Source organism: Aythya fuligula, chromosome 6 (assembly GCF_009819795.1).
Source record: "Aythya fuligula isolate bAytFul2 chromosome 6, bAytFul2.pri, whole genome shotgun sequence".
NCBI lineage: Eukaryota > Metazoa > Chordata > Aves > Anseriformes > Anatidae > Aythya > Aythya fuligula.
In genome coordinates, this window is record NC_045564.1 from 29,390,070 (window position 1) to 29,410,972 (window position 20,903).

At 42.1% G+C, this 20,903-nt stretch overlaps 1 protein-coding gene across 4 annotated transcripts in view; it reads left to right on the forward strand.

The window, feature by feature from the left end:
• The window catches only part of NCKAP5 (NCK associated protein 5), a 431,207-nt gene that overhangs the window by 32,427 nt on the left and 377,877 nt on the right, over positions 1–20,903 (forward strand). The window contains exon 1 of one of the 4 annotated variants that reach the window (XM_032189920.1): positions 6,343–6,371. The exons of 1 other annotated variant lie outside the window; for it this stretch is intronic. The gene's annotated coding sequence lies outside the window, so the exon portion shown is untranslated. Of the gene's footprint in view, positions 1–6,342; positions 6,372–6,990; positions 7,119–17,167; positions 17,224–20,903 lie in introns of those variants that run through there. 2 more of the 4 variants (XM_032189918.1, XM_032189917.1) reach the window with 2 other exon arrangements.

The window sequence follows — 20,903 nt, forward strand, 5'->3', positions numbered from 1 at the left end:
AGAGTTGGGCTGTTTCAGTAGATGTCTGTTGCTGGCTTACTGCTGGCACTGCGAACAGTCTGGTGGCACCTTTCCTTGACCCGTTTTACCTCTAGCTGCTATTTAGGAACACAGAGTAGTAGCTTGCTTCCTGTGGTATCCTTAGGTGTAAGTTTTGTCAGAGAACTGGCATTGCCCAGTTCCTTTTAGAGAGGGACCCACAGTTTAGAATAGAAATGGGTGGAAAGATTTCTGCCCAGCTCTGAAAAGGTTCTTCAGGTACAAGAGGGACTGAGGTTTAATGTGTACCTGACTTCAGCACATGCTGCTGTTTTTGTTTTCTAAGTCTCTCCCCATGCACCATACTGGATACTGTGGCCAGCCACCGTCTGGGAGATCTCCCTCCAAGCACAAAGCAGCCAACACGAAGTTTACATAGTGCTCAGTAATGTGGTGCCAGCAAGCGATGCTGCCTTTGTGGATGTACTTTCTATGCCTGCAGATAGTGAGTGGTGAGTACCGCCACAAAGAAACCCCGTTGTTAACCGAGAAAGCTAAGTAACTTGCCCAAGGACACACTTTCAAGTGGCTAGTTCCACCCTGCTTAATTTTTCGTGGTGTACTGTTGAAGGCAGTGCAGTTTAGCATGAGCAGAAGGGATCACCCATGCAGTCTTTCAGCAGCATGCTACAAAGGCCAAGTTTTCTATATGAAGCAGAACAAATCCTGACTATTTTGTTTCCAGGTATTATAAACTAGTCCAGACTGAGCAGGGTACAGGTGGAAGCAAAACTTACTCCCGACTGTTACTGTTTTTCCTCTTTTGCTGCACAGAGAGACTACAATTGTGTAACAGGAGAGACAATTTTAGACTCTTTTGTACTCAGGAATACAGTAAGTTATGTTTTACCTGTCCGTCTCCGGAGAAGAAAAGCTTTAATTAAGTCTTGCTTTAATTATGTCCCATCTATGCAGTACCTAAATGCATTATGAAAGTACGACACTTGCTTTTTGCCTGCCTTCTGGGAAGGGTTAGATGCTGAGCTCCCTGGTACTGTATAGAGTTCCAAGTACTGTTATTAAAAGAGTATGTGAAACAAAATTCTTAATATATGAATTGTTATGGTAATTGCTAAGTAGTGTTGAAAACCTGAGTGATTAAGGGGTGATATGGTACTTTCTGCTGAAATAACTTCCCCAACACCAGTGGGACTCCATGCAGGCACCGATAACCTGCTAGTACGGCTGGTATCCTGGGCCACAGCACTATTTCACAAAACTCAGTGGTTGACCACTTTCACTGGTAACGCTGTGTATTACTGTTCTGTGCTGTTTCAATTAAAATATTATTAATAATAATAAAATCTTTGCAGGCTGTCTTACCGTAACAAAGCTAGTGTAAATGTCATAGTTTCTTATATTTCAAGGAAAGCATTTTCAATAAATAACTTTCCAGGCATTATTTTATTACAAGCTGTGAGTCCTTATGACCAAGGCTTTGTTAGGAATGTGTAAACCAAACCTTAAGCTTTTCTAGGTGTCCATAGTTACTCTCTATGCTGAGTATCTGTTGGTCTTCCTCTACCTGTTTGCTCAATAGAAATTTAAGCCAATAGAGGTAATAAGAAAGAGCAGCTGTTGGCTTGCATCTTCCCCTGACTCCTCTAACTGTAAGCACTCTTGATTCTTCATTTAATCCCCGGTGAGATAACCTATTAGAGTAGCAGATGATGTTGTAAATATTTTTAAATATTGTGTGAAACACTGATTCTTTTCTCTCTATATATAGCTTTTTTGTTATTTCTTTTCAAGTTGTCACAGTTTGGCATGTGACTCTGCTTGGTCCTAAGGTAAACCACCATGGCACAGCTGAAAATGGCATTTGCCTTAACTCACCAAAGGAAATATGCACCTGCAGATGACGCATCTCTCCAGGGCAGCAGACTGACTACCCTGGAGGTGAATGTGCATCCACACAAGATGCATAATTTGGATTGTTTTTGCTCCACGCCTGTTTACTTTTGCCCTGCAGTCAGTTATGTTGTCCAGACCTGTTTGTAGCCAACTGCATTCTCCCACAACCTTTACTGTCTTCTGCACACGCCTGTCTTCTGCCTTGAAAATGTGAACTTTCAGACCGTGCCCTTGCAAAGGGGTGGTCTGAAGTTTTCCATAACCACCCTGCTTGGTCATATGCTTCTCTTCAGGAGCAGATTACCTTATCTGGTAGCAGCAGTTTGCAGGGCATATGATTGCAGCAATTCTGAATGCTAACTGATGTTTAAAATACCTTATTTATTTTCAAGTGATAAAAGGGAACACAAAAGTAATAACAACGAGTTTGTGGGTATGATATTTTGAAGGAAAAGATTAAGAAGTGATGCTATGGGTTTTAATATACGTTAAACTTCCATGGGTTTTAATATACATTAAACTTCCAAAGTGATGTTAATGCTAAGTAATATGACTTTGTGCCTAGCCGTATTTGGTAAGGGTATAAATTTGGTCTAGAACACAAATAATTTGTTATTTTTTGAGAAATCTTTTCTATGTTAACGCTGTTTGGGCCTACTTTGAAGACTGTAGTAGTGCAGCAAATGCCAATTCACAGGAGTGTGTGTAGCAGATAATGGACCAACAACACGTATCTTAGCTTTAGGGAATTGATCAGTCAAAGGTTGTCTATCATCTCAGCTCTTGGTATTTCAGCAGCATGCCCTGTGCTCCACTTCCAGGATCAGAGAATTTTTTTTCCTTCCAAGTCAGTACAGACAGATGACATTTGAAATCCCAGGAGACTGACAACATGGAAACACTTCTCAGTGCTGCCTCCTGTGAAGGAAGGGGCTGCTTTCTGACATCCCCAGCTCCCTTTGCTGTTGCTGTCAAGCAGTCAAGGTGCTCAAGGAAGAAGACTGTCTTCCTTACCTGTTCTGCCATCCAAAAAAATTATCAGGTATATTCTCTATGCATTCTTTTGTTTACAAAGCCTAGACTTTCTTATCCAGAAGCATAAGACATTAATCATCATTAATCCCCAAGGGGGCTTCCAATAGGGATATGTCAACATTAGTCAGTAGTGCAATGCAGCAGGAGTGGCATAGTGGAGTACAATAGTTTCTTCATGAGCAAGGAGTGCAGAACCAGATCTAAACAGGTCACAGAAGGAAGTGTATTTTCATAAATATACATCCTTCCCCATACACCACAGCATCGTGGAGTTGTGGGTGTGCTGTGACAGCCTTTGTGGTGATGCTTAGGAGAACATTGTAGGGCAGTGGAGCTGAAGTCTGCTGCTACCCTGTTCTTGGCTGCCCAGGTCTGGAAACCTTGAAATGTGCAGAAGGAAGATGGGCAGGCAGAAAGTGATAAGAAATGTACAGAAGGTATGGTCTGTCTTTGTGAGCACAAGGGCTGTGATTTGTCCTCTGCTTTCCTTCTGCCTGTCTACCTCAACCTTCTGCCTGTCTACCTCAATTAGGGCCAGGGAGAGTCTGATCATCTAATTACTTGCATTTACAGCATTTCAGGTGGGCAATCTCTGTGTTCAGGAGAAATATCTGACCTGGCAGTATTCTCACCTAATTTGTAAAAGCCTGTAATAAGCCTTATTGTAATGGTTCTACCTCCTGGTTTCTAGCATGCTGGTCAGAGGACATATTCTTTCTAATGTCCTTTTCAGAGACGACATTCTTGTATTTTGTCATGTGTTTTGCGAGGACCCTGCTGGTGTTTCAATAAATCCTCCATGCTTATATTCTCGTCTGCCTCGCCTCCTTCATTTTTAACCAGGTATCAGTTACACCAATAGCCTTTATATATTTCCTCAAGATGGTTCTGTTTGACTGGAAACTGTTTCATTGATGCGTAGCATTTGCATGAGGGAAAATCGGCTTTCCATTCACTGTGGGGTTTCTCCTTTGCCATAGTTCATTCGTGCCTGTGTGTAGTACTGTAATGTTTTTTCCTCTTGTCCAGCTGAATGCCAACAGCAGTTAGAGCAGGAAGGCAGCAGAGAATTGCTATTTGGCATGGTGGAAGTGTTCTTTACGGCTTGATGTCCCTGCTTTTGAAGGATTGATTATCTTCCCTTTGATAGCAGCCATATTTCTCTCGATGTTGTTTTTTTTTAATAGTTTCTGAAATTTCAAAGTAATGCTTTTCTTTTTCACTGCGCTAAGGGCTATTAACTGTCTTAATAGTAAATGTTTCATATGCTTAAGTTTTTGTCAATGCATGGGTTTTCTTGTGTAACTGTTACCAGAAAATCAGTTTAGTGTACAGCTTTTCTGAGGATTATTGTGGCTGTGACTCGAATCCCACACGAGTCTTGAAAATAAATCAGTCTCCTTCTTTTGAAAATCACACCAGCGCTGTTTCTCTGGAAACACTGGCCAGTGCCTCCGATTTAAATAATAGTAAAGATAGATATTGAAGCTAAATAATGGCCGATTGTCTTCAGTGTCCTCTAACAATCAGTGCCACATCAAGGCTTCATGGCTGTCATCACGCAGCCCATGACAACGCAAGGGATTCCCAGAGCGGCAGCATGAATAGAGCTCCGACCTTTCTCTGCAGATCAGGGCTCGGCAGAGGCAGCGGGACGGGGCAGGCTGTGCTGCTGTGCCCTCAGCCATCCCGCCTGGACCTCCTCCTGGTCCTCCGCATGATTCCTGCTGATACATCCCCAGACGCACTGTAGCAGATTTATCAGGAAGGCTTTTGTTTTTCAAACAAATACGTGAAGTTGTATAGGTAATGTGGTTACGGATTGAAATACGGTGAGTTGCGATTGCTGGTGATGATCTAGGATTTTCTTTTTGTTTATGGCTGAGGTCACTGCGATTCTCCTTCCTTCACCCATATTACCTTTTGAACTTGTTTGGAGTTTTGTCATCAGTTTTGGTAGGCTACAGATGAGATAGAGGTGTCCGGTGCTCTCTAATCATCTGTTCCCACTTGGATGAGGAGGGAAAGTCTGGATTTAAGCTTCTACTTCTGTTCCCTTTGGCTTTCAAAGATCTAAGATGCTTTGTAGTGCTTTTCAGCTGTTAACCAGGGTCAGCTCTAACCTGTGCTGTAGCTGCAAGCATGTCTGCATGGGACATCTATAGATGCATAATGAAAGAAGGAAGGCATTGAGGTGCTGGGTTCATGTCCCAATTTGGTCAGAGGTGTCGTGCCTTCAAAAGCAGGAAGACAAGAATATTTCTGTATGTCATGAATATATTTGAGGATAAAATACATGAAGTGATTGTGATACACGGGGTTACCATAAGAATGTGGACAGAGTCTGGATGGCTGCTTGACCCTCTCTCAGTGAAGTATCACGAGGTAGTTAAAACTAACAAATCCTCGGGCTTCTCATCATTTATCATCCACTTTGGCTGCTTCTTCATGTCTGCTTTTTTTTTTCTTTCTCCCAAGTGCTACTTCCAGTAAGTTCCCTCAAGACCTTCGTACACTGAGGGTTTGTACTTCTTAGGAGCATAAGCCAGTTAACTATGGAAATTTCCAGAGCTGGATGGAGTCAAATTATTAAAATATGCAACCCTTCTGCAGCATAATGGTCTCTCTCTGTGGCATTAATCCTTCTCCTTTTCATACAATGCACTTGAAATGCTGCTTTTCTCCGTAGGCGGCAAGTATTGTCATAACTTCACTTCAAGAACTATTCACCTTTTAAATGTAAAAAACAGTTCTCATTGTGCTTCAGCTAGAGAATAATCCCCTTTCTTTTGCGCCTTCATCCTCCGTGGCGCACTGATGATAAGTGAACTCTCAAGCAGTTACAATTTCACAGGAGCTTTCATGGGCTGCAGAGCTCTGGGTTTTTCAGATACCACGCGTTCAATCAGCATGGCTTGAAATGTCTCTCTGTTTTTAAATCTGACTTCTTAATGTTGCTACATTCAGCCTAAATATTGCGTTTTGCAGTGTGAATTCTTGTGGTTCTTTCATTAATGTCTTCTCATTCTTTTCTCTGAGCAGCTGTTGGTCGCTCTCCCTAATGCTGTCAGCCCTTAAACCTCTGCATTACAAACTGCAGAGCAGGATGAACTCGCTGCATTAAACTAAGGCCCGGCAAAGTTGGCTTGCAGTGAGCAAGCTTTTAGGAGCCCAAAAATAAAGAGAAAGGGGAAAAATGAGCCATAACTAATATAATGGACTAAATTTGCTTTATACTTTGATCCTCGAATAACTAACACATTAGCTTTTAAAATAATTTTATATCCAGAAATCCAGCTGGTAACATTCTTGATGCGTTGCAAGTATAGAAACAATAATACCATTGTCATTTCCACAGAGTGGCTCAGATCAGATAGAGAGAAAGCAGAAGGAAGGCCTCTCTCTGGAAGCGCAGCGATGTTGGAAAACTAACGCCGAGCTCTGTAAGTCTGCAGACCACTCTCAATTTCTCAGTTCATAAGGCTTTTTGCTCCCAGGATAAGCAAAAATGCAGCGAGGAATTATTAATTGCATCACCACACCTATATAATGGAGTTCACTGTAGTTATGTAGGAGTCAACGGTATTCAAACAGTTTCTTTTGATGAAGTAATCGGGCTGCTTCTGGGGCCTGTTTCAGCTGCTAGGGGCGTGCTTCAAATGTAAATGACTGCCAAATAGATTCCTTCGAAATTCCAGCCAATTAAAATACATTTAAAGTGCAGCTGGTGGAAAGCAAAAGGCTCGTAATTGCCTAAGAACCGTTTGGGCATGAAACAAATCCCTGAAGTTTGGTGAAGGCGATTATTAAATGCTGCATTTCTGCAGAAGCACGGCAGTCGAACAAAGCTGTCCTCAACCGCAGTCCGGCAGCAACGATGACACTTTTAGCACCACCTTAACTGGGACAAAGCGGGGAGTGTGTTTGTTAGGGTGTCAGTTTTCCACCCTTGGCTCTTTAAACCATGCAAGTTTGGCAGCTTGCCCTGTGTGGTGCTGCATACAAATATTGACAGAACACTGTGGTATTTGTTAAACCCCTTCTTGGGAAGCGAATGATTAAAACTCTGAAGGAAGATCTGAGAACCTCAGACTTGATATTTTTTTTCAGTAGCACTGTAATATTTACAGAAAGAAACAGAAAATAGTGAATGGGGTGTCATGAATGACCTTCCTTTTCTGCTTTGCCTTGTAAGTAAGGAGAGATTTTTTTTTGTTTAATGTTTTAAATGTTGCTCTGAAGGAGGTGTGCAGTTAGAGCTCTGAAAGAAGCCATTAATGCTTTTGATTTAACCTCGTGTTTTGGGAGGAAGCGACAATGTGAAGAGGTGAAAGACCTTACCAGAAGAAGCTGTACACAGTCGCTGCTGATACTGTGTGCAATAGGTGCACAAATGAATGCACGTCTAGGTTTGAATGGCTACGCTGCCCTGCTAGGTTAGAAGCGAGCCTTCAAAATTTGCTGCTTGTAATATGCCTGTGTAAAGTTTACTTTTTGCTGTTTAACTGATTATTGTGCTGATTTTAGAAATGCAAATGCAAATATTTTTATAGATGGATCAGTGTTTTTTTATCTAATAGTGTATCAGAGAATACTCTCTTGAATACTCTCTTTACCTTTTGGTATTCAACAAGCAGCTAAAAGTAGGGGAATGAAAAGTTTTTCCTATGTTCTCTCTCTCTCTCTTTTTTTTTTTTTTTTTTTTTTTAAGTCTTATCAGAAAGTAATAAAGAATTCAGAGAACATCTTCCATAACTAACAAGTACTTGTTTCTACCTATTGTGTCTTATCATATGAAACTCATATGAAATTATACAAAATTCCTAATTCCTTCCTATTCCAGTATATAATGGTCATTCAGTCTTGGCTTCATATATTTAACTGTGAGTAAAGTTTCCTGCAAATTTCATGGTGACAGATCATATTGCAGCAGTAGGGGTGCATTTAAAAGTGCCTTGTTAATTGCTGATGTGTGAGTAGCACAGAGAGAGTGCCAAAGGGAGGCTTATAAAAAAAACCAACAAGCTTATTGCCAAAATAAATGTCAAATTATAAAACTTTAAAAACACTTATCAAGAAACTTAAATAAGAGTACACTTATACTATGAAAATTAATGCAGTTAAGACAATAAAATTCAAGAGAATCAACATTAAAAAATCTCTAAATTGAGAGGTTGGTGTTCTTGTTAAAATACCCTTTTTGAACTGCAGGTATTCAGAGCGAAATCTATTGACAGATTAGGAACTATTTTGTTTGGGTAAGTCCTACTCATCACCATTCACTGTTACGTATTGCAATTAAACAAGTGTTGGCCCCAGTTTTGTATTACGGAAATTATATACATGTACATGAAATACATAGGTACATAATATGTTGATTTATTTTTTTTTTTGACTTAAGTGACTTGAATCATGCATAAAAGTTTTAGCAGCACCTGGTCTGTTATAGCATTAAAGATCTGATCCAAGCCCAAAGGCAGTGGGAGTACAGAAGGGAGTGTGAAGGAGTTAGCTGACCTTAAAGAAAGGGGCTGGACCAAGCCAGCTATGGCTGCAGTAGTGTGCTAACACTGTTAGTAGTTAGTTTTGTATGCTATCTGACTTTTAATAAACGGTATGTTTTAGGACATTTTGCAGATCTGCAAAATTTGTTGGATCTGCAGATGAACAGGGCTATTTGAGTATTTTTGTTACAGAATACCAAACGACTCCTTTCTGAACATTTACAAAGTAAATGAGGTGGGAGATGAGGAAGCCAATACATGAGTAGAGACCCACCAAAAAGTGGGCTGTTAACCTTTTTGATGGACCTTCAGGGCCAGCAATGGGCAAAACTTGTTTCAAACTAAGTCTCCATCTTAAACAGACTTGGCTGACTCAGGATAAATCAAAAGATGAATCTGTCCTCCTGCACAATGACGTTTTGCATTTCGTGTACTTTTCATGTATGCAATGATGGATGTATCTCCGAGGTCCAGTGATTCAGCTAATACACTGTTTACCTCAAGGAAAACGAGAGAGGTGCTTAGAAAGGATGCAAACAGGTGAAAAGGATGTATTAGTACTTCTGTATTTCCTTCTTCTCGTACCAGCGTTTGGGCTTCAGCCGTTTGCAGTCCTTTGCTGCACAATTAAACATGGAGCAAGCATCTCTTTGGGGAGCGTACTGACCTACGGGCACGCTGCTGCCTGGTCTCTGGAGTTTAGGTGGAGCTACGTGTGAAACTTTCCAAACTACAGTGTGCTTCTACACAGGTGTTAAGGAAATAGTTTGGGAATGCTAAAAAGCTTTTTAGGTCTCCCCAAGGTTAAATATCCTTTGGAAAGCTCGCCTTTTTTTTTTTTTTTTTTCCTTAAATTCTGCCAAAACACGGGCAGATTTCTATTGGGCTTTTCCCCCAGAATGACTTGCTGAAAAGTTGTATGGCTCTGGTGTGACTCCACAGGGAAAATTACATGAGTCCAACTGAAGGGTCGGTATAATTTATAATGGCAAACAGATGAGAACTTTTCTGCAATATTCCCCTGGGCAGTATTAGTGATTCTGGTATGGCTATAGCCACTACTACTTCATGTCTTTGGCAGGTCAAACTCTGAAATCTTTGGGTATCTGAACATATACCCTTCTTTATTAAAAGGCTTGCAAGGAGTCCGTAATGATTATACTGCCCACAGGACTAGAGAACGGCTATTCTGCTGCTTTCCTGAAAATCAAAGTGCTCTCTGGTTTCTGCATTAAAGCATCTATTCATTTTACTTAGGATTTGCTGTTCATTCCCTTATTATGTTGCTGATGCTCTAGAGGACTCCAGAGGACAGAACCTGTCCCCAACCTCACAGTAAGTGGAATGGCAGCAGAGGGAAAGCTAATTAGTGGATGAAGATGAGTCTCATGCAGCCTGAACTCTAACTAAACTCCTTTTACCTGGCAGAGGGGGAGACTTCTCCTGTGCATGATATTTTCCTGTAGCTCTGCGAATAGATGCCTCTGACTCTTACATTGGGTCCACCTTCGTGGCCTTGATGAGGACTCCTGTAGGATGTGCAGATGATGTACAAGTGATGAAGGAGTTGGCTCAAGGGGGCTGTTGCCCTGTGTCAGCCCTCATAGCTCTGGTGGTTGGTTTCTGTGACGGGTGCTGTATGGCACGTGCTTCTCTCTGCCGCAAGTGTCTTCTGCCATGGTCATTGGATCTGGTCCTGAGGTCCCCAGCCTGCTGGCGTACGGCCAGGAAGAAGCTGTTTATAATGGGAGACTGCAGAAGGACTTAACTTGGAGTAAACCTGATGCATCTTCCAGAGTTTCTTCTCATGCTCGTTGTCCCTCCAGCATGATTGCACACCACCGTGTCCCTCCCCAGACGGGAGGCAGTAGCACACTGCACACAGTGAGCTGGGACTGGCTTCCATTTGCCTCAGCTGACGGTGGCCCACGGGTCTCTTTGAGGCTTTGCAGGTACTAAAAATTCTTGAGCTGACTCCACTCTGAGCATGTGGTAATCACATCCCATCATGATGATGGCAGGACTGGTGCCAGTGGAGGATCAAACCCTATTCCCAAGCCAGTAAAGATTTAGGAACTCTTGGGGGAAGAAGAAAAGACAGGGCTGAAAATGTGAGTATGGCTCTTTCAGAGTGGTAGAGAGGAATGAGAGACCCTCAAGTCTAGATCCTCTGACATAAATGCAGTCAGTGCAAGAACAAAAATGTTTCTGTATGAAATGGATCTGCAGCTGAATACCTAGCAGACCATTGGGTGGACTGTGCAGGGTCAGAAAGATGGAGGAAATACATCTATGTATTTGATTTTTGTGTTCACTTCTGTTAACTGTGGAATAGCATTGCTCATATTTCGTATTTAGTAAGAGAATTCTTCATTTTACCCTTACTGGAACCTGAGTGCAGTAAGAATAACTTAGGAGGAATTGTAAGCCATGAGGACAGCCTGTTCTAGTAAGCACGATGAAGGTTAAATTTCCACGACCGTTCCAGAGACCTGAAAAGCTCTGGTAGGGCCAGTGTTGTTGATATTTTCTACTGAACCATAAAAAGTAATTGCATGGGCTGGCTTGGGTCATGTTCCATGCAAAACCCTGGATCAGGACGTGTCCTCTGTTGATCAAACTTAACCAGATAAATATCTCTGCAGCAATGTGCGGCACAGGGGTGGAGAGATCTCATAACTTTCAAGTCTCAAGAGGGAGTTGAGAGTTATGTTTAGAGTATGAAAAAATTGGAATGGGATATCATTTTATTATTTTTTTTTTTAAGGCCAAAAGGATGGTGCTTGTTTTCTAGATTAAAAGGGAGAGAATTCAGGGCGCTTACAAAGTAGATTTTTTCCTTTACACCAAAGCTGTGCCTGAGAGTTTCCTCATAACCTTGGACCTGTGAAGTGAAAGCTGAAAGCAAGCGCAACGGCTGCACCTGTGTGCATATAGAGAAACTGCTGGAAGAAGCTAGAGTAGCACTCATGTTCCTTCAGTTTCGACAGACAGTAGGGTCTGGTCCTCAGTGAGGTGGTCAGTTCTTTTCTCATTCATTTCATACTCGTAGTTTACTCGTACTTTCTAGGGGTATCTTAATGCCAAAACATGGATTTCTGTTCATTTCAGGCATGTTTGCTGTTGCAAAACAACTCTACTGGGGCTTCAGTTCTGGGATTTCTGGTTCTGTGGGATTCTTAAAAATAACTTTACTATTTTGTTTGTTCAGTCATTGATTTGGTTCCTATTTGCTTAGGATCCTGCATAGTGAAGTCAGGGGCAAGTTGTTGGAAGGATGGATAATTATTTCCAAACACAGAGGTTGTGCAATGTGTAAAGGAAGAGAAGAAATACTCAGCTAACATAAATTGTAAAACTCTCTGACATGGTTATTGGAAAGCTTAAAGGAAAGAGTAATGTATACCAGATATGTGTGTAACAAGAACTACATTTTTGGTAGGATTGATTTTGAGTAAGAAATAGTAAAAGGCAAGCAGGGCAAATCAGAACTTATTGCAGGAAATCTCTTAGTGGGACTTGCTGTGTGAGTACGTGTTGTTATTTTTTGTGGAGCTAGTTCTAATGTGAAGTTCCTCTTCCTGTTAGTTTTACATTATAAGGATAAAGTGGGGTGGTGATCAGTACTCATGACAAAACATAAACATAGAGCTATCCTTTAATTACCCAAATTATGGGATTGTCAAGGCTGGTTCAGGTAGTCCTTCAACATCTGGTAAGAGCTCTGGTAGGCTTCTCTCTGCAGTACTTTGCTCTGGTAATGAATGTAACTCTTAATCTATAGTCTTTAAAATGATTATTTCGAATCTCACACTATCTGTCTGAGATCCTGTGGATAACCCAAGAAGACAGACCTCAAAGCTGCTCACGTACTTCAGTGGCAGAAGAGGCCTCTCACCTAAGCAATGAAATCATCGTGCATACAATTAAGTTGCTGACCATCCTTTCCTCTCCAGAGAACTATTCCAATGCAATCACTATTTTAGTTACCCCGAGTTGCACAGTTCAATGCAGTAGCCTGGAACTTTAATCTCATAGCAGTAACTAAAGCTGATAAATGAGGGCATCGCAGTCAGATGAGGTTTTAGGGCCTGGGTGATCAGTGTGCTCAGCCTGGATCCTGGGCCTTAATGAAATTATTCCTTCAAACTTGAATCCAGCCTACAGGACCAAAGTCATTTTTTTCCTGTCCAAAGTCAAGGAGCTCTTCCCTTCCTTTCTTTTGTGGTAGGAGCGACTAAACAGAAATTGAGGGTAATTTTTATGAGACTTCTTCTGCAGCAGCCCACGTGAATGTTGTCTTTGTCGCATTGGCCCAGGAGAATTTCTCAGATAGGCAGCTGGGCTCATTACACAGAGCTTTGTTCCTGTAGGGTTAGGCTGTGTCTCTAGACACCGATTTGTATAAATGCGACTGCTCCAAGGAAGAAACTGCCTTTATTTCCTTAATTTGTTGGAAGAGAAGTAATTTGCTTCTGTTTTCCAGTCTCTCACCCACACTGGCTTTTTGTGGCTAGTCCTAAAGGAAAAGCCAATTCATTAGTCTTTCCAAGTTGCCCTTCCAGAGAAAATAACAGTAGCTGTGTAGTTCCTACTCTTTCCTTTCCATCTCCTCTATGCCTGTAGGGGATATATGTGGGGACACTATCAAAGTAACACCTGCATTTAGAGTCTTCCTTTTTTTATTCTAGAAGGGCTGTGTACAGCTAAGAAAGAAACTGACCCACTGCAAAGGGTTGTGTATGGGAGGCTGCTGTAATGGGGAACAGACTGTGTTCCTGGAGCTATGTGCTCTTTCAAAGCAACACAATTTGAGCAGCATGCTCTGGCATTGCAAAGTCCAAGGAACAAGTATCGTTACGCCTATTAGCGCAGGTTAGCTTTTAAAACTATTTTATACTTTCTTGACACTCCTGCGGAGAAGCACAGCGTTTTTTTTATTTTTTTGCCATTTTTGTTTTGCCATTTTTGTTGCTAACTCCTTATTTTCAGTAATGTGATGCAGGTTTTTGTGATGTGAGTTGTTAATACACTCTTGAGGCTTAGGAATACATGATGCAGGGAATAACCAGGTGTGAAATTTCATCTCTTACAAAGCCCTGCAGACTTTGCTCTGCTCCTTTTTGCAGGGCAGGTACTCAGTGGGGAGGTCTGAAGGCTGGCCTGGGCACACAGGCAGCAGGGGCAGCGATCAGGTGCTGCAATCCCTGCTCAGCCCCGGTGTGCGTGGCTCTTTGTGAGGGTGGGATGTGTGATTATAGCTGTTCTGCAAAATAAGGTATTTTAAAGTGCTTTGTGATTGCCTGGCCTCAAGCGTGTGCTGCAAACACAGTGCATCGCTAGTGAGAGTACGAACTGGAAGAATATTTTATTGGCTAGCTCTCGATGATGGAGCTTTATGAGAACAGAAAGCAGCTCTGCCTGTACTGTACTTGGTCACCTCAGGAGGCTGTCAGGGGTTGCTGAAACAGTAATTTTGAAGCTAAGTATCAGTAAATGGATTTATTTTATTTTTTTTTTTTTTTGCATTTGAAGGATCCTAGAGAGAAGTATGGAGGCTTCCCCCAGAATGTCACGGCTTTGTTGTTCAAGGTGTGGGTACCTCTGGCAAGATCCTTCCTAGCGCTGGGAGGCGTACACTACAATTTCTCCAGCACGCAGTATATAATTGGTATTAGCTCTTTGAGCTTGCCTTCCATCTCTTCTTCTGAGCTAACCTTTCCTCCACCACGGAGGATCTGTTGATGGTGTGTTTCTTTCATTGATTACTAAATGTTTCACAAAATTGGTACAGTAAGCAAAGACACATTTTCTTGAATAGTAAAAGCATTGATTCTTCTGCAAAGCAGCAGGCTACCTATGTGACAGGACACCAAAGTGGAGGTTTTTTTTGTGATTTGTTGTTTATTTTTTTAACTCCTACAAAGCTATTTCCTTCACGCACAAGAGGAAAACAACAAAAAAAGGGACAGGGGGGGAGGGTTAGGAGGAGGAGAGGGGTAAGGGAAAAGAGAGCTGAGCAAACATGAATCTCAAATCACCCTTTACTACTTTCCAGCTAAAGTCCACCTTACATTAGGAAATAGTTTATCTTTGCCCCAGCTCACTGGAACGGATCCTAAGGTGGGGTTTATTGTCATTGCTGCACTGAACTTGCTGAACCTCAGAGCACAGCTGGTGCACAACGGGAACCTCTAGCAATTGGTGTCACCCAAAAATATGCTTTACCAATTAATTCAGGTGGTGTTGGAAAGAACTGAAGAACTACTTATTCTTCAGTAAGATTTAAGATTTTGGAATCCAGGTGCAACTTCATTTGGACTTTGATATTGAGGGCATCCAGCTTCGTGCACCAGGTGCAGGACAGCACAGGAATGCTGGAGGTGGTGCTCCCAGTTGGTGATGCCTCACTCCCCGGGGCATTCCTGTCACTGCAGCTTCACCCTGCCACTGCTGGCTTGCTCCTGGCACCCAGATCTTGGCAGTCAGAATCAACTGAGTGGAGAAAAAAAGGGTACCTCAAAGTGAGAGAGGTGTAGAGTGGGGCAGAAATGCAGATGGGTAAGGGGTTGGCCCAAAGCCCCCCAGGTGGTAGTGGCAAAGTTTAAAACAAACAAAAAAGACCCAAATCATCTTGGTTAAATGCTTGTGCTTTAACAACCACACCATCACCCTTTCTCTATGAAGCTCTTAAATAATTTTGCTCCTAGCAATGACAGTCACTGTTATAGGACTTCTTCAAAAGATGAGCGTGTTCTTGCCTTTTGACAGTTGCAAAGTTATTTCCTTTGAGCTGTTATAATCTTGGCTTTGCAGAAGAACTTCCCAAAATGACTGATGATTGTACGGAGCTGCTGGTCTCTGCCTCACATAAAGCAGCGGCTTGTGGAATGCCTGCCGAAGTTTGAGTCAACAGCGTAGTTTGTCTCTTGTCAAGTGCTCCTTTTAATACATGAAAGGGAAGAAAAATTCATTCTGTGTGACACTGCTTGCTAGGCACGCAGCTGCATAGCGCATTCTGCTGTGAAATCCTCAGCTACTGCACAGGAGGTACTTAGGCTGTGCATTTGGTCTGAAAGGCCTGAAATGTCTTCTGGAGGGGGACTGCGTTCATTGGTAGAGTTTTTAATTTTAGAGGACAACAGTAAGGAGCCTTCTGGTGACTCCTGCGAGAACAGGATTCCGCCACAGGCAGAAGACCACCAGAAACCTTAAAGGACAGCTGTACAAAGCCAGATGGGTCCAGACGTTTGGCCTGATCTCTTCATTTAGCCCTGAACCAAAACCGTTTTGAGAGCTTGTGCTTTTGGCATATGGGACAGTCCCTGTACCTCACTGCCTATGTCTTTTGCAGAACGGAGATGCTAAGATGTGCTGAGACTACACCTAACAGACACAACAAACCCTGGGGGTCACTCATCCTGAGGGCAAGGATGCCATACCAACATTAACTCCGCAAACAAAGTTTTGTAGATGGGGGGGGGGGGAAAAAAAAGGAAATGCTCTTCAATGGAATATTGGGATGCAGTAAAGAAATAGAGGACAAACTGTAACTAGCACAAATGGGTGCTGTCTACTTTTGCCAGAGTGAGTCAAGTTGTGTAAGGGGTTTTTCTGATGCAGACCTGCATGACTCTGCGGTAACCCGTGACAAGTGGCAGTGTCTCACCAACTCAACATGTGTGACTTTTATCCTTTTCCCAGTGAGATGGACAAAAAAATAAACTGCACTGTTGAAGTCAGAGTCAACAGCATGGTCAATCTGTTGAGTTCCTTGCTAACACATGGCATCACGAACCATTTTTATGAGAAGTTTAACCGGTGGAGTAAAAGCTCACCCTTCCAGTTTCTACCTGGGAAGAAACATTTCATAAAGGGACTTGTCCTGGGATAGACAACACATCCCATACACACCATCAGGTGTATTTGCATGTAGGAGTATAATCCAAAGCTCTGGATGTTGTACAGCGATGAAGAAGAGCACAAGTGGATTTCCCTAGAGCTTCACTCTAAGATCCCACCCTGTGGATGCTTTTTTTCCCCCACTACACTTTGCATTTTGCTTAGCAATTTGGGAAGATCTCATAGCCTGTTTTCCTCTGCAGAACCCCAGTAATTACCGCTGCCCTTTTTTTGAGCAAAGTTTTTGGCTGTCGCTGAGGATTGTTTGAACTCACCTGATCCAGGAATAAATGGTCTGAGAATGCTCCACCACGACCACACGGACAGCTTTATTCTGCGCGCTGGAGGTGGAGGCTTGAATCCGCTGGCAAATGCTGTCACAGATCTCAGTAGGGTCATTTTGCTGCCTGGCTCGAGAGAAAACAATAAAATAATTATTCAGAAAAAAATCTTTTAGAGCTTGAAACACTTTCCCTTTATGTACACCACATCCACAACTGGCCAGACAATAAACAATGGGAATTTTTGTCCCAGTAACACAACTTAGCAGAATAAAAAAGCTGGAATTCTTTCAACAAAGTATTTTCTATTCTTTTTGGATATTATGAAAACTGATGTCACTTCTAATTCTTCAGGGAGGAAAAAATCCTTACAGTTTGCAGTACATCAATGCAGTCATTTTTTCCCCTGACTAATCTATAAAAAGACATTGTATATGAATGTTATTTTCTCTGCCAGAAATGCATTCCTGGAACATAATAAATGCTTTTTTTTGTTTTTGTTCAGTAATTTAGATAATAGTTTCTCCATGAGGTTTCATAACATTTATTTACTACCATAAATGATTGGACCAAGTGATTTCAGCAGTCAAAATCGGAATCCCTCAGCAGTAAGCTTTCTTATTGAATTAATTTTGTAAATATTATGCTTAAAATAATTTCAAATGACAACTTTATATGAGCAGCATAGCATGTATACGAAATAAATCTGTAGAGCTCTGCATATGAAGTACGGGAGACTTTAATGGGAGAGGCGTCAGCTGCGGAAATTCAACTAAGCAAAACTTGTTCTTGAATTATTGACAGCCTTGGATAGTTACAAGTGTTTCTTGTTTGGATCAATTGGATTGCAGTGGATGTGACCAACAGCACTTTAATGCTTTGTAAATACAGCCTCTCGGGAATTTCTTTTCTCACAGAGTGAGGATCCGGGTCTCAGCAAAGCCTCCCCCTGCTGCTGCATCCTTTGCTGGCCACGAGCCCGCAGCCAGGCCCACTGCCTCCTGCTCGAGCGGTGAGCGCTTGGGCTCTGCGCATCTCCTGGGAGTGGACTGTGGTTAGCCACGGCCGTGGTGGCTCTACTCTGGGAAGTGTGTTGGGCTGGGTGACACAGAGCTGGGAGGTCTGCTGGTGGCAAGGAGGGTGGCTTTGGGGTTGGAACTGCCACTTCCATGGCCAGCCTTTGGGTGAAGCGCACGTAACCACTTGGTGAGCATCTGCTGCAAGTGCTCTTGCGGAGACAATCCAACTTTGCTGTGCTGGGCCCTATTTGCATACAGCCCACCGGGAAGATGGTCGTATAATGAATAATGCTGTGCCCTCTTGGCTTTGCTCGTGTAATTGAAAGGAAATCAATGACAGCTCAGCCTCTCTCTCACTCTAGCCATGTATCGCTCAAGAAAATGCTTGTGCGTGTCAGTCTGGCTGAAATTCCACTTCCTTTTGTGTTTTTTAATCTGATTCCTTGGCATCTTTTCTTCACCCTCTAGTTACAGTTTACATCACCCTTCCTGCATGCAGTAATGATTGCTGAAGGTGACCAGAACAGTGTAAATTATCATATCTAAATTAAAGATTGCACCTACCTGTTTTGTTTCTCTGTTGTCTGTTGCATTCTACTATTTCCTGGTGGTGCTCATTTCATCTGAAAGATGAATCACTTGCTGATGGGTTTAACCACCTTCATTTTTTTTTCACAGAGATGCTAAGCATCATCCCCCTTCAATCAACTTGAGTTTGAAGTTTAATTGTATTCAGGGGCACAATGAAGTAAGATGTTGGCCTGAAACAGTACTATGCTGTACAGTCTGGAGGACTCTCCAGGGTTAGACAAGTTAAAAAAAAAGATAATAAGAGGGGGAGGAAATGCCCACAGCTTGTACTATCTGCGGGAGCATCATTAGAGTGCTGTGGGAGGGTCTGGGAGCGTGGTGACAGCACCCCCTCCTCCCCCACGACTGCTTCACATCTGCAAGTCAGGCAACGATGAGCAGACCAGATTTAGCCTGACTCTGTTTTTCCAAATACCTAATACTCCCTACAGCCAGAGATATTATCAGTATCATCACAGCTCACAAGGACATTTTTTTTTTTTTGCTGAAGGCATGACTGATTTCAAAGGTATTGGAGGATGAATGTTACTTGAAGTTTTTTGTTTTGTTGAATAAAAGTTTTGCTTGATTCTCATCTGTATGCATATTTGCCACAGTTTTTGTTTATCTGTTAGTTTAATGATGTTGCCCTCCAAATAATTTGTCTTTTTCCTTAAATCAGGCTTTGATTTTAAATAGTGCGTTGGGCTGAGGGTTTTCACAAGCCTCCCGGGGGCAGTTTCAGCTGCACAAATCCCAGTGCATTATCCCCTCCGTGGGATGTCACCGAGGTGAATATCATCAGGTGGAGGGAGATGACTCCCTGTGCTGCTTCTTGGAAACTTGTGGAAATTGGGAAAGGATCTGTAGCATTGGGGAGGTCGGAGTGCTTGTGTGAACTTTTACCGTACATGTAGCTTGCTCAGCGGTGCTCCTTAAATTCCCACTGGTACACGTTCTTTTTACCTTGCTGTTCCTGGGCAATTAATATATGAAATGAGAATCATCTTTAGTAGGGCTCTTTTGTAATTTCTTACATAATTTTCTGCATGGAAGGAGCGCCACATCAATGACCCTTATGACACGGAGGGACAGTGGCTGGGGCAGAATCCTTCCCGAGCATGGCAGCCCATTTTAATGTGTTTTTCATGTGGAGAGAGTGAATGTTTTGGGAAAAGGACACTAACTTAGAAAGTGGTTTCCATTTTTCTGAGGTTTCTATCAGATCAGATCTGTAGTCTAACGATAAAGTAAATCACTGGAAAAATTAGTGGATTTTAAAATAGGCTTTGGCTTTTATTCACATCCAGGAAAGCCTACGGCGCTTAGGCCCATATCCTTGTAGAGAATAAGATATCCTAACTCTCACTGAAATACTTTTCCTCCTGTATGCTAATTATGTTAATATATTTCAAGTTTTACTCCACACTGGTGAAGAATTAAGCTTTTTTTTTCTTTTTTTTTTTTTTTTTTCCTTTTTTTTTCCTCCCCCAGTTGCAGTTCCCATTTACTTCTAAATAGAAAACCTGCAAAATCCTCAGGTTTGGGCTTGCTTAACATGCAATTACCTGCAGACAAACTGAAGAAAAGCCATCAAATGATACGTTTCCACAGATAATTAAAACCCCTCTTTTTTCACTGAAGGAAGTCTTTTATCAAAGAGAGCAGTGAAAAGTTCAAATCACAAACTTTTTCGACCTTTTGACTCGTGTTATGTTAGGATCCCACTCCAACCAAGTGAATTGTGTTGTTGATGCCCTTTTATTTATATTTAGTCATTTGAACCTATCTGTAGTGTGTACGCATACATACACGCACATTTATCTTTGTGGCTGTACAAAATCTGGAGAAATACTGGGGAAACATGCTTTTAAATACGAATTGTATTGCTTCATTCTGCCCAGACGAAATGACGTGGGGAAATATCTCTTTTGGCAGTCATACAGAGTGACATGTTTTTAATTTCCAGAATTATTAGTCACCTGGGCTTGCAAAAACACCTGTTGCCTGTGTAAACCTGCTGGTCTAAATACCCTTGCTGTGATGAAAATATCCTCGCAGCGATGCTCCTTATCCAGTAGGTCTCATTTTCCCTTAACTTCAAAAGATGATTGTCCTCTTGGTACTCACTCGTGCTCTCTTATCTAACAAGTAAATGTCAGAGCCAGTGGGGGCTAGAGACCTGAAAAATAATATTCAAAAGGAAGCCCCTTGATGTGGCGGTGTCTGGGATCTTCCTTTTGGCAGCTACAAATGGCACATTAACACCTGAGAACAGAAAATCGTTCCCTTTCTCAATTCTGCATGTAGTTGTACTGCAGCACCGTTCCACTTGTATGTATTGTGAGTTAAAATAATGCCCTGATGTGGTCAGTGAAACAGTATCATCCTCTAACCATCCTGGAACAGAAAACCCCCAAAAAACTTTAAAATAATTGGTTATAATTGAACCTCAGCAGCTTTGATGCATTTTCCAACTAACAGAGTCCAAAACAGACTCATTAACAGACTAAATGCTGACTAAATGCGTTGAGCTAAGCAGCAGTCAGCTAAAGGCTGGCCTGGCTGTTCTCACGGAGAGCTTTTGAGGAAGGAGACCTTTGGAGAAAGATCTGATCTTCTCCTGCAAGGTGCCAGAGCCAGACACTGAGGTGTTTTGATAATCTGTCCTTTCATGAAATAGATTTTACTGCAGTTGG